Consider the following 14,622-nt stretch of genomic DNA (forward strand, 5'->3'; position numbering starts at 1 on the left):
TGTTTCTTGAGAATACTTAGATGGATAGGGAGAAAACTAAGACTTTTGAATACTCACCTGACAATACACTGCCCTGTAATTACTATTCTCTTAGCCCCACTTTCATGACAACTACATCAATGCGTCAAAGACTAACTCAGAATATTTCGTGACAGTTTAAAGCGAACTCTTCACCTGGAGCACTGATGTAGGAGGGGCGGGTTAATCCACAAAGTGTCATCTGTGAAAGAAACTCGCACCGAGAGAATTATTTCTTACTTGGCCCTTAAGTCAAGTCAGCTCTCTGCTCAAGCTCTCTTCTCCATAGAATACACACACACACACACACACACACATCACCCAGCTGATGCAAGAACATCAAAAGTACTGGGCAGCCAGGGCCCCACAGCAAGGCCCTGATTCAAAGCAAAGCCATTCAGTACCCTGTGGCCTTCCGAAGGCTGCGTCTCAGCCCACCTTGCACTTGTGACTGGAGTTTACTTTCCTTTGTGTTTCTGCTTCTTGTGTGCATCTCATGCTCCCCTTGGGGGGTGGGGGTTGTGTCCAGGCATCTCAAAATAACACAAGCTGGCTCCACCCACAAGGCGTTGGCTCCAGACCTACTCCCTGGTCTTCCACCATGGGTTCCAGCTCACCTACAGTGGCTCCTGGAAGCCTGTGCACAATACTATGACCTCACTCCACTACATGCTTGCTTGTCATCTGTCTCCCCACATGAAAGTGTATGCTGCAAGACAGAGAGGCTGCCCGCATCTGTCGTGACCCATTACCACTGCCTAGAAGAGTGGCTGAGGCAGGCAGACCTCACTTGCTGTATGTTGATGAGATGAATGAGTTGTCTAGAAAAAAATAAAAAGAACCGCTTATCTGCTTTCCTAATGCTTGCGTCTGTGCTTCTTGTGGCCAAGACACTCTCGTAGCTGTCTTTCAGAGATGCTGTAAGGGGGCTGTTTACATTTAAGAATTAGTTCATGGGTTGATCGCTCCACGGCTCCACCGTTCTACACAAGGACTCCCCACAATGCACATCGGGACCAGAACAGGACACAGTACAGTAAAGTGTCACATTAAATATTAGCTGTTTACACCAAGCTATCAAACAAGTCCTGTAACCTGCTAAACAGTAAGCAACTTGCAATTCCAGGACTATACAACTCTTTGCCATAGCTACTGTCTCCTGCTATACCCAGAATACACCACACACAATAGTAAGTGCATGAGCACAGCTGGGTTCTAGGAACCTATACACATAAAAAGCCACTGAAATGTGTACCCCATCATTCCAGTTGTCAAGAAACCACCCATCCAACACAGGGAAACCAGATTGCTTTTGTAGCATCACCTCTGCGTCTGCGACAAGCCAGACCTGGTGCAAGCTAGTTTGGTGAGCTCTGGTTCAAGCTACTCTAAAGACGGCTTTGGGGAGGTAAAATGCTTGTTGGGCACATGCAAAGCTCTGGGTTTGGACTTCCACACTGAGGAAATATACTGGCTTACACACACACACACACACACACACACACACACACACACACTGACCCAAACCCCACCTCCCACCCCTCACCCCCCCACCCCCGCTTAAAGTAAAATACATCTGGTCCTTGAATCTCTTAACTTCTCCTATAATTGAGTACACACAGATCACAGCATTTCTTGGGGGACAATAGGCCCAAGAAACTGTTTAACTAAGAACAGGAGCATCGGTGGCTCATTTGGCTAACACTGTCTGCCCACCCTGGATTTTGGTTAGCTTCTCTCACAAGTTTTCTTAGCTGTTTTTTTTTTTTTTTTCCTCAGCCAAACATCTTCATCTTTTACCCTAGTGATAAACTCTTAGTCCTCCTTCCTCTATCAGAAATGAGGGGGGAGGGGGGACAAGATGGCTCGGCAGTTAAAATCCTTACTGCATAAGCCCACTGACCTATGTTTGATTAACTGTAACCCACATGAAGATAGGAGAAACCAACTCCATAAAGGACATGTGCCTATCATACACACATGCACACACACACATGCACACAAACATACATGCACATCTACACACAGGTGAGTACACACACACACAAAACATATCTATATCCACACACACACAGGTGTATATATACACATGCACACCAACACACACACAAATCAAATAAGAATTCTAACAAAATCTGGGAGACAGAGAGAGAAAGAGAGGGAGGGAGAGACAGAGACAGAGACAGAGACAGAGAAATGGGGGAGGGGGGCAAAGTTTCCTAGTCTTTATACCGAGGGAGAGTGTAGCATACTGGTTTACGACCAAGACAACAATGTGTTGCTTTCACGACCTTTCCAACTCCTCCAAGTGCGCCCTCTTCTATGGAACCCACAATAAGAACTATTTTTGACTACAGGTGCTGCAGGAATTCAAGGTCATCTATTCCCCATGAGCCATAAAATTAGCTAAGCAGACCAGGCTGCACAAAGGCACAAGCCAAAATAGGATCTTTCATAACTTGAAGCCGGTGATTCGAAATTTCACTGTACGGCAATGACAGTCTCATTCTTCTTACATAACAGCAATATGTGAAAATACAGAGCTGGAAGCCACACTCCTTGTGGTAGTGATCTCACCTGGAACACAGCAGGCACTAACATCAGACGTGTGTCCTTGACCTTGGAGACACGGTAATGAAAAAGAATACCTCACCCTGGGTTTTAAATCTCCAGATGCTGGGTGTCCCGGCAGTCAGAACCAGAAAGAATTGAATGACTACCTCTCATCATCTTGCAGACTCTACTTACCCTACCCAGCTGAAAACCCAGATTTGAAAACAAATCTGCTGGAATGTGAAATGATTTTTTTTAAAGTTCTTTGAAAGACCTCACATGTGTTCTCCTTCTTTGAAAAATTTCCATGTAAATCAAACCCAAATCAACAGGCCAGAGGGAGCCAATCCCTCTCCAACAGATTCACTGTGAAAAGATTCCATTAAGCTTGCTCAGATGCCAGGCTGCCACGGACAGTCTCCTGAGCAGGCAGACGTGGCCTCCAACCTTGGCGTCTCCTGCACACAGTCCAATTCGTGCCAAAGTCAGCCTTCCTCAAAGCTGCCCTGCCCAAGCAGGGTGCTCAGCTACTCTGCTGAGCGTAAGTGCAAGCTGAGGTCCCCATCAGAGAAGGCTGGAGGATAAACACTTGAGTTTCATCTTGGACTCTAATGGAGTTTCCGAGGGAAATGGAAATGCTGGCATGCAGCTTCAAGGGGGAACAAATGGCGATCAGAGATGGAGAATGAAGCCGCAGAACTAGAGCTGCCTGTCAATACTGCACATGCTCCCATGCACTGGCCTACTGGGGAGCCCTGAACCCCATAGGAGAACAGCTGTGTGGCTTTCCAGGAGCTGAGACGCTGGAGGAGCTAGGAGCTCCCCGCTGTCAGAAAGTGCCATGGTGCAGGGTGGGAGAGTACTGGAAACAACAGAAATCTACTTTTCTCACCACTCTGGAGACCAGAGTTGGTTTCTCCTCAGGCCTCTCTCCAGTGTGTGCATGGTTGCTGGCTCCTTACGTTTTCGCCTCATCTTCCCAACATCACGCCCACACCCAATGGACAGAGCCCACCTGGACGGCCCTTTAAGTCCATTTGAATTGAACTGCCTCTTCAAGACCCTGCCTCCAAATAGGCTTCCACTGGGATATAGGATTTCAACATATGAATTCTAAGGGGGCACTACATAGCCTATTATGTTGTGAGAGCCTCTACAAAGAATGAACACAGAAGCTGAAGAAAGGTCAACTCACCTTTGCAACCTAGCACTCAGCAGGGTACCTGGTGCACAGACAGACAAAGGAATGGAGTCAATGCAAGAACTCCAACCTCTGTGTGCAGCATCCGAGGCCCCTCAGTCTGCCCCCGCCCCTTCCATTCTATCCTTACCTTAAGTTACCCCCTACTACCTACACCCTTCTGACTACACCAATGGCTCACCTGTACTTAACTTGGGGCACATTCTTTCTCCAAACCATCCTTCACATGGCTTGTCCCCTCTAATTATATCATCACAAGGTGTGTGCGTGTGTGTGTGTGTGTGTGCGCGCGTGTGTGTGTGCGCGAGTGCATGCATGTGCCCGTGCCTTGGAAAGTTTGCATCGGCTGTCTGGACTTGGCTCAAAAAGGAAAACCTCTTACCTGCTTACTGTATTTGCAGACTTTGAGTGCATGGTATGAAGTCAATTTCCTTGGCTTCCCTCGCTGAGGGCAGGTGGGGCTTTATTTTACCCTTCAGATTTTCAGTGTTCAACACTCACGAGATCTCAAGTGCCACTTGAAAGCCCCTTATCCCGCCCTTCCGTAAATATTTGTTGAGCACACTGACAAATACCATTCTAGGTGGCAGGTAAAAAATAAGAAAAATTCCTGCCTTTTAGAACACTTACAAATTTATATGAGCATACATTCTGGGGAAATTCATATACATATATATACACACATATACACACACATATATATATGACTATACATATATTATGTCATATATAATATGCCCTATATGTCATATATGTTTTAAAGGAGGGAAGAGAGATTAACTTAAGACAGAAGGGTAGAATGTAGTGTAAGAAGGTGGTAAACTCCACAGGGCGGGAAAAGATAAAAGGAACGGGCTGAACACTGGCCAGGGAAGTCTTCAGTTTTCATCAGTCAAAGTAGGGTTCAACATGAATAACTGCTTAAACAAGAGAGGAAGTGACCGGGTAGCTATCATGAGAAGAAAATATAGGCAGAACAGCCAGCACAAGGGGCTGGATGAGAAATATGGCCAGTGAGCCCAATGAGCCCAAAGGGCGCCATGGATAGAGTGGTGACCATAGCAGACAAGGTTAGAGGTCATGAGCCACAGATATCTGGAGCCCTCCAGGCCATTATAAGAACTTCCTCTTCTACTCTGAGGAAAGAGAAGAGTTATCCTAAGTTTTAAAAGAAATGTCACATGTGCCCTGAATGTTGATGAGGTCATTCTATTGAGAACAGATACAGAGAGAGGGATCAAATCAGAGTGTCAGCTCAGAGGTCACAGATATCAGCTGGGCCATGCAGAATGAACGATCGGGCCCCATGGCGGTGTGGGTGGCTGTGGTGGCCCGTACTTAGCACTCTCCATTTTTAGTCCTCTCCTCTCCCTTTGCACTACAGAACACAGCAGCAGCAGCACCACTGCTGCCAGGCTGCTGCCATTATGGCACCAGCTGCTCAGGGTGGCTCTCTCTCCTGCACAAACCTTTTCCAAAAGCCCCGGCTGAGGCTGGTTGTCCCGGCTTTCCCACCCTGGCCCATTACCTCAGACCGTTTCCCTTCACCAACCTCAGCCTTCTGTCAGTTCCATCAGTGACCCTTCTCCTTAAGCTCCTTCAGAGCTCACTGCACGTGTGGCCCACTATCTTCACATCTATTATTAAATTTCAATATTCAAGTCAGGACAAAAATCATGCCAGAGGAAGCCAAATGCACCATTTCCAGAGAAGCCTGCTAAGGGGAGAGCCTGGCAGTGGCTGCCACAGGAGTGGAAGGGGGTCATCTCCTTTGACCTATGATCTCTGTCTAGGGATTTTAATTAAGAAAAATGTAAAATTTGGATGCAGCAGTCATTTAGAACAGAAGTGGCTTTATCTGGGCATCAGTCAATACTTCCAGTCCCAGCAGGCAGGTCTTTCTCAGCAAACAGCTCTGCTGTTCTCCAATCCGAACGACCTCCCCGGGCCAGCCCGGCTTTGCAGCTGGGAGAGCAAACAGAGCTCAAACCCAGCTACCCAGACAGCAAACAGAGCCGACCGGACCTTCTCCACACTTCAGCACCAGGGGCTCCTCTGGCCTTCAGTCCTATTAACTAAACACCCTTTCCTTGTGTTTCTCCGCTCCAGAGGGTAAGTGGGTGGCTGGCTGCTGCGCCTGGTGCTAAGGATCAATCCAGGCCTGATGCCTGGTAGGGAGGCAGGCAAGCAAGCCTTCTATCCCAGATACATCCCTGGTCCTCAGTTTTCTACCTAGCAGGCTTTCAAGGCAATGTTTACTCACTTAACACATACTTTGCCCTTCTTCACACACACACACACACACACACACACACACACACACACACACACACCTGCTTCCTCTGTACTTAGAGAGAAGAAAGACTGAATAGGAACACTAGGGGAAAACATTGTGAGGAGGGGGAGGAGGTGGATGAGGCAGTGGGTCGAAGAATGGGGTGGGGGGAGCTAGAAAACTAGAGAGAGGAGGGGGAGGGGACAGAAGGTAGCCATGGCTAGAAAATCCAAACAATAAGAAAATGAGAAAAAGAGAAACATCCTAAGAAAATGAGAAAGAGAGAAACGCCCTCGAGTATTAATGGGTGAAAAATTCACACTGCCAGCATGTATGCCTTAAACAGGGTGGGGACTCATAGCACATGAATCTACAAAACCTTTTTTCATTATATGTGTGTATTTGTATCTCAGATTTTGTAACCCGCCAACCAAGCAGAGCCACCTCATTCGTTATAAACATGCTAACGCATGGCTTACACCCATACCTTGGCACCAAGTCTAGCAAGCCTATTTGTGGCATGACTACCAATTGTGGGGTCCAAGAGCATCTGGTTTAGAAGTTAGTTTAATCTCATGCCAGTCCCCTTTCTGCTTGGGAGTATCACACTGCCCTGCTTTGTCTCCAGCTGCATCATAAAACTGATAGACAAGCCAGAGCCATGGAAGTCAAGCTGGTAACAGACAGACTCCATGAAGCTGGCCACCCGTGGCTTCCTGCAGAGTCAGTGGCTGGTTATCACGGCTCTCTGAAGGGGCCCAAGCAGCTCAGCACTCACTCAGGACAGTAGTTTCTACACTCTTGAAGGCAGACACAGAACAGGAGGGGACAGGCTGCCATCTGCTATATACTTCACTAACAACACTACCATCAGAAACTCCCAGAAACGCAACAGACAGACCACAGTTTCATGCTACCAGAGAAAGATCTGTCCCTGCCATCGTCAAATTCTAGACAACAACCACAGCAGCCAACACAAAGAAAGCTGAGGCTCCCAGGGAAGGTGTGCAGTCCACTAGGTGCGCTGGGCAGCCAGGAATAGGCTTTCCTGTCTAAGTAGCTACTTGGGAGTATCCAATTCCCCCTGACAGCCTTAACACCTCTGGCAACTCCCAGCAGGTTGATGGAGTGCAGGGCTGGGCCACACACGTCAGCCAGGAAACACAGGGAGACTGAGAAGCATGGTCTGCATTTTCATTTCCACCTCTGGGTGTGAGATGAGGCATTTCACGGGTAAAAGTGTTTGAACCCCCTACCCACTGGCCCCCTCGACCCTTCCCACTATTCCATCAAAAATAACAAAAGGCCATTTCCCCAGGCTTAGCCTGCATAAATGTTTAGCACTGTCTCTGGGAATCCCTCAGTATCCAATTCAGCTATTACTTTGGTCGAGCCTCTAAACCTCACTAGCTACCATTTTAAGAAATGAGAGAAGTATAGTAATGCACAGCGTTTGCCATGCACTACCAACTTTGTAGGGGTGCCATTCTTTACATGGCTAGGCCATGGAGTTTGAGAGGAAAAAAGTCTGGTCTCAGTTATTAATTATTTCGTGAGACAGACAAGAATGAGAGCGAAAGGGAGAGAACAACTTACTGGAATCAGTTCTCTCCTTATACCATGTGAGATCTTGGGGATTGAACTCGGACCATCAGGCCTGGCAGCAGGGATCTGTACTTGCCGAGCCACTTGGTCAGCTCTGGATTCAAATGAATAGATATAAGGCTTGCACAAAATCATTTGCTATCTCTAACGCTGATATCTCTAATTATCTCTAATTTCTGCAGCTATTTAAAAAGTAGGTTAATATTATCTCCTCATATGATGGTTTTTAAAGAACAAAACTAAGAAGTGCTTTGGCACTTAGCATACAGGGCGTGCTGGACGGAACATTACCCGCATGTACACACCCTCTCAAATCCTAGAAGGGCTGGTACTCTGGCTGCCTCTCGCCGCTAAAGGATGCTTCATTCTGTCTCCCCCGGAATTCCCAATGCATCTTACCACACTCCTCTGGAATTTAACAGAACTGCACTTTAATAAGCAGATCTAACTCAGCGCCTCTTATCTCTTCTAAGTAAATGCCTGCTCAGGACCAGTGGCCACTTCCAATCCTTTCTGAGAATTAGGAATTGAGAACCAAAAAAGGTGTGGTTGGCATTTAACTTCTGAGAAAAATCTTGGTAAAGGTAATAATTATTGTCCGACTTCCCTAGTCACGCAGACACTTGAGCCAGACACCAGAAAAAGAGGCGCAGCAGGAACTAACTCTACAAGAGCTAAGCATCCTCAAGAAAATGTAACTTATGAAGTCAACATGGAACAGCTTCCTGGGACACTAAATCCTCAGATGGGCGGCAGCTACGTGACAGTTATAATAAAAACCATTTTCTTCATTCTCAAAAGGAGCTGAGCAGGCAGATTACTCAGAACAATTTTGTAACGCAAGCTAGCACGGTGCGGATGCTCATTTTTTTACTTATTTAAATCAATTGCTTATTTAGCTACCGTCCGTGTGAAAATACTCAACAGACTACTTTTGCTTATGAACGAAACTGGGAATCAATACTTTTTTGAGCACATAGCTAATTTGTAAATTTCCATTTCGAAGAGTTACCGTGTAAGAATATAGATCTTACTGGAACAGTATAATCAGACTAAATCTTTTATTCATCTCAGATCAGTACAGGATCCTGAAAGCACTGTTTGCTCCTGTGACAGCAATTGCATTAAAAGACATAAGCATCGATGACACATCGCTCACATACGGTATCTGTCAGGGCTTTTAAAGGAAACTTATATTTTGGGTTATTTAACATGGAAACTATAAAGATAAGTCAAATATCAAAGATATAATATTCCAAGCTCTATCAGCGTGCTTACCAAATGTGGTCTCTAGGAATGAAAGGCACCTTGCTCTTAATACTTAAATGGGCTCAGTGAGTGACCAAATTTTGTGTGTGTGGTCAAATGATGACAGCCTGGAAGCTTCACAAATGTAACTGGACTGTAACTTCAATGGATCAATCTTTCTGGACCCCTAACTTTACCGTCCTCCCCCCCCCCCCAAAAAAAAACATTCTACGTAAAGAGCAGGAAAGGGGTTACACTCACTGCCTGTATTTTTTTCAGCTCTAAAAAAGGCAGAGGTCATGGGAAGTTTGATGTTTTATTCAAAAAGAAAATAGATAACAAATTCTTTATCATCTTCATGAAGAGCAAACTATTGCTGGGACTTAAAGTAAGACGGGACTGAGGCCATAGGTCTGTGGCAGCGCCTAAGCTCAGCGTGTGGAAAGAGGTGGGTGATACCCAGTGCCAAAAATAAAGAAGGTAAGACAGAGCAGCAGATAGAGTGCTCTAGGGGATGTGCCTAGATTGGCTCTGTATTGTCTTCCACCATCAAAGAAAAATTCGGAGACACTGGTATTTAAGAAAAAAAAGAAAGGAAGAAAAAAAATGCAGATAGAAGATCTCTGAGAAAACAGGTGTTTGTTGTTAATGGAAATGGGCCACGATGAAAGTTCTCAAATCTTTTTCACAGAGAGACGGCTCCGTAAAAAGTGCAGGCCTGAGGACAAGCAAGCACACAACCCAAACAGACCAAGCACAGAGAGAAGCCGCACAGCTATGAGTAATTGATTTTCTAAACTGCATCGTGACAAGCAAAGGATGAAAGAGTTCTCTCGGCAAATGGTGCTAGATTAGAAATGCAAACGTAAAATAAAGGTAGTTTGGGACTTTCGGCATAAATAACCTCAAGTGGATCAAAGACCGAGATGTAAGGCCTAAGAGAATAAAAATCCTTAAAAAAAAAGAGCGACAAGAATATCCGCAAACTTTGATTAAAGGGAAGAGTTTTATAACATCAAAGCTGTGAGCTTTATATACTGGCACACACCTGCGACGCCACCATCTGGAGGCTGAGGCAGGAATACCCCAGGTTTGAGGCCAGCTTGGACTAAGTACCAAATTTCATGATAGCCTCTGCTACCAAGGGAGATTCTGAGACAGAAATGGAGAGAGGGGGAGAGAGAAGGAAAAAAAAAAACAAAAACAAAACATAAACTGAACTTCATTATTATCAAAACTCTCTAGCCATTAAGGATATCATCCGTAAAAACATTACACACATAGTTCCCTATATTGATGTAATTTAAAATTAATTGAAACTGCAGGACATTGTATTGGTTAGTTTGATGACAATTCAACACAAGCTAGAGTGATCAGAAAAGAGGGATCCTTAATTAAGAAACTGCTTTCATAAAAAAATTACATCTTACATGACTGTAGGTAAGCTTGAGGGTTTTTTCTTAATTAGTGATGGATGGGGTAGGGCCCAGCCCATTGTGGGTGGTGTCATCCCTGGGATGGTGGTCCTGGGATGTATAAGAAAGCAGGCTGAGCAAACCATGGGGAGCAAGCCGGTAAGCAGCACCCCTCCATAGCCTCTGCGTCAGCTCCTGCCTCTAGGTTCTTTCCTAGTTTGAGTTCAGCGATAAACAACACACTGCTCAAAGACACCAAAGATTTAAAACCATGGAAATACACTCCATGTTCCTGAGGTCATGAACCAACGCTCTTGTTTTTTGGTTTTTTGGTTTTTTTGGGTTTTTTTTTTTGGTTTTTTTTTTGTTTTTTTTTTTTTTTGTTTGTTTGTTTGTTTGTTTTTTGAGACAGGGTTTCTCTGTGTAGCCCTGGCTGTCCTGGAACTCACTCTGTAGACCAGGCTGTCCTCGAACTCAGAAATTCACCTGCCTCTGCCTCCCAAGTGCTGAGATTAAAGGTGTGCGCCACCACACCCGGCGAACCAACGCTCTTTATATTGTGATAGTGTCAATGTGATCGCCATCAAAAGGTAGTTCTACATTCAAAGGGCAATCAGTAAAGAAAAATCACAGCTCCACTACTTTCCTTACACACCTCAGGAATGATACCGCCCACAGTGGACTGGGCTCTCATACAGAAATTAGCAATGAAGAAAATACTCACAACCATTACCACAATCATGCCCACGCCCATGCCCACGCCCACAGAGACCAGTCCTCAATTGAGGTTCCCTTATCCCAGGTGTCTCTAGTTTGTGTCAAGTTGACAAAAACTCACCAGTACAATACTATCTATGTAAAGATATATTATCAAGGGCTTCAAAATATACAAACCACACAAAAAGAAAAAAAGAAAAGAATATACAACACAAAGAATAACCCTAATATAAATCTCAGACTTTAATAAACTATATCAATACTAGCAATCGTGCCAAACTAATACAAGACATCAATAATAATAGGGAAAGGTAGTGACAGTTATATGGAAACTGTATTTTCTGCTCAGTTCCTTTAAGGCCTGAACTTATCCCCTGAAAAAGTCTACTAAATTAAAATAAGTAAGTATTGTTAATTATTTCAAAAAATCAAATAATGAAAATAAAGTCTAAAGTTCACAAGAGCAGGGGAGGGGGGCGGCTTCAAATCTCACTGATGTGCTTGGATTGGCTGGGATGGAAGCCAGCTGAGGGTTTGGTGAGAGCGCCAGCCCAGCCCGGGCTGTTAAACTCTGGGCAGCTTCCTGACAACCTCTCATTTGGCCTCCCCAGCCATTGTATTTACAGTAAATAAGACACCACTACCAGCATGAGGAATTATCTTCCTTATCAGCAATTTGCTCTAAGTATAGGCTCTGGGAAGCCTTCCTTTTAGATTCAAAAACGCAAGTAATTGAGTTAAAGAGATTTTTAACTGTTCCTGAAACCTAAATCCCATCTCTCCTCTAACAGTCCTCCCTGCCAGCTCCCCCACCACCCAGCAGACCTGAGCTCCATACCTGCTTCCACGCAGCCTATCCTACATCTAGAGATGCAATACGTCCACACTGCGTATTAGCTCCGTGCTGAACCACCCTCTACACTTCAACCCTGTTGAAATCGAGACTACCCCACAGTCTTTTTACTTTGAGACCTCACAGGCCAAAAGTCACTAAGATCAGGGTGTCCAAGATGCAACCGTCACGTGATAACTGATCTGTCTGTAAAGAGAAGCAGAAGATGTTGCTTTGGGGCTAATTTGGGGGTGAAAGCTCTGTATGCAAGCACATAGGCCAATGCGTGTCTGTTTATGTGAATGTGTTAGGATGTGTGCATGTATATGTGTGTTGTTTTACTACTATTGTGTGTATGTGTACATTATATATATATATATATATACACATATACATACACATAGACATGTACATCTATATGTCTATATGTCTGCTTGTATATGTATATATGTGTGTTTGTGTGTACATGTGTGTACAGGTATGCTTATATGTATATATGTGTACATATGTATGATCATACATACATGTATATTGGGAAACCTTATGTATGTATTTCTCTGTGCACATATGCTCATATATACACATGTATATGTATGTTCATGTGTCCCTCCTTCTCCAACTTTTGCCCCTCCCGCATCTTTCTGCTCTTATTCCTCCTAGAACTTATTGCTCCTAAAGTTTCCTTCAGAAGCTGCAGCTTAGCAACCTCACAAAAGGAAAAGCCTTTTCTCAGTAATTCTCAGTGTCAGCCCTGAGGCCTCCAAACACTAACCACTGTGACCATGACTGGGACAGGCTTATGTCACAGCCCATAGTGACTCAGTGAGTCCTCTTCTCCAGAGGCTAGAAGTGAGGGGAGGGGAATTGTCCAGGGGAATTCCGGGTGACTTATGAGGAATGCAAAGTTAGCGAGGCCAGCCCATGCTCTCCAATGTACTGAGTGCCCTCCATTGACAGCAGCCTGCCGTAACTGTCCCTGTACATACATTGTTTCATTCTCCTGATACACAGAACTATTAGTGCATGTTTATACAGACATCTATTGCGGAGGCATCTCCTTTCTATATGAATGTCTTAATGCCAAATGTACATGTTACTGAAAATGAATGAGCCAGTTGTTTTTGTTTGGGGGGGAAAAAACCCAACTATTACAATTTTGTCAAACAAAGTATGAAGAGCCAGGAACCCCCAGAGAAACGAGCCACCCACCCAAGTAAGAACCTAGATCACTAATAATGCCTCAGAGAAGACACAGCTCTCTCGCTCCCCCCCACCCCCCAAAGCCAGGGCTATTGAGGCTGCCGTGGGTGGCTTCAGGTTGTAGCTTTGTCCATAACTGTACTGAAGATCTTCCTCTCTATGAGAGAGAAAAGGAAGCTGAGAGAGGATGAAGGGTGACAAAGGACAGAAGAGGAAAGAAACCAACACACTGCACGGAGAAAGCACTCAGGAAACCTCGCTGATGCGAATCTGGGACTCTCTCAAAATAATCGGCCATTGACCATTTAGGACGGGCTCAAAAACACTTACAGAAAGTACAAAACCACGCCCCCAACCAGATCCACTTTCTCCAGCAACTTCCTTAACACCAACCTGGGCGCACTTAAGTCAGCAGGTGGGAATCAGCTCTTCACAAGAGCTTTCTTTTATGGATTTTCCATCCGGCAAAGGATTCTATTCCAGGGCTGGGCAGATCTGACCACAGCATGCTTGGCTGGAGAGCACAGCAGCTCCCTACAGAGGCTCAACCTAGAGGGACAAAGGCAAAGAACCATCAGTAGGGCTGATATTCTCATTTGTGTAAGTTCTCTCTCCCCGTACCCCAATATAACCCAAACAACAACTTTCAAAGGGTTAAAGTTATTAATGAACAGAAACAGCTCTTGTAGGTACCCTAAGCACAAGCTGGGCCTACTGAAAAGGGTCTCTGATTGGTGATGCCCTCCATCCATGGAAATTTTTAAAGCCCGATGTTTTAATTAACCATGGAAAACACAAGCTACAACTAAAGTTTCATGAGCACACTGATCTGCCCCATGGAAAACCACAGGAATGTTCTGGCAGGTCCTGGGACACAGAGGCCTGGAGTCACTCCCCTTAGGAACTGAAACAGAAAATTAAGTTGCTCAATACGCTTCAAGAAACAAAATGAAACCCAGACTTAATCTCAACCAAACTCGAAAAACATTCCAGAACTTCAAAGGACATCGCAAAGACCTAAAGCGGAGGCCATAGAGGAAGCTTTGTGTAGTTTAGGAATCAGAATGAATTTGTATTGCAACGTGAACAGGACCACAATTTTATGGGCTGAACAACAAAGGGGGCATTAGTCATCTATTGTTTCCTAATAGGGAAAATTATTATGCAAAACCAATCCTCAGTAAATAAGCCATAAGTATTTTCAAATGTGCACTGTATCCATAAGTATTTTCAAATGTGCTCTGTATCCATAAGTATTATCAAATGTATTCTGTATCCGTAAGTATTATCAAATGTATTCTGTATCTGTAAGTATTATCAAATGTATGTCTCCATAAAAACAACCGATTAATTACTTTACCACTACACAACCACACTTTGGCTTGAGGGGTAAAAGGCACGCAGACAACAGTGTTACAATGTCTGATGCTCACTAATACTGAGGCTGGCAATTTCAGCTCCAAAAAAATCAAATGGGACAATCCTCTGACAGCAATTCTGTGAGCAGTAAGAGAAAAGAGATTAAGAAGTCGTCAGGTATTAGCATCAATTATACTAG

The 14,622-nt window shown here is 44.7% G+C and overlaps 1 protein-coding gene across 18 annotated transcripts in view; it reads right to left on the minus strand.

Annotated features, from left to right (window-relative positions):
• Window positions 1-14,622, minus strand: part of Apbb2 (amyloid beta (A4) precursor protein-binding, family B, member 2) — a 320,340-nt gene that overhangs the window by 231,280 nt on the left and 74,438 nt on the right. For 14 of the 18 annotated variants that reach the window (XM_030254079.1, XM_030254080.1, XM_006503694.4 and 11 more), the window contains exon 2: window positions 13,458-13,613. The exons of 3 other annotated variants lie outside the window; for them this stretch is intronic. The gene's annotated coding sequence lies outside the window, so the exon portion shown is untranslated. Of the gene's footprint in view, window positions 1-13,394; window positions 13,614-14,622 lie in introns of all 18 variants that reach the window. One more of the 18 variants, NM_001201414.1, reaches the window with a different exon arrangement.

Source organism: Mus musculus, chromosome 5, assembly GCF_000001635.26.
Source record: "Mus musculus strain C57BL/6J chromosome 5, GRCm38.p6 C57BL/6J".
NCBI classification, from domain to species: Eukaryota; Metazoa; Chordata; class Mammalia; order Rodentia; family Muridae; genus Mus; species Mus musculus.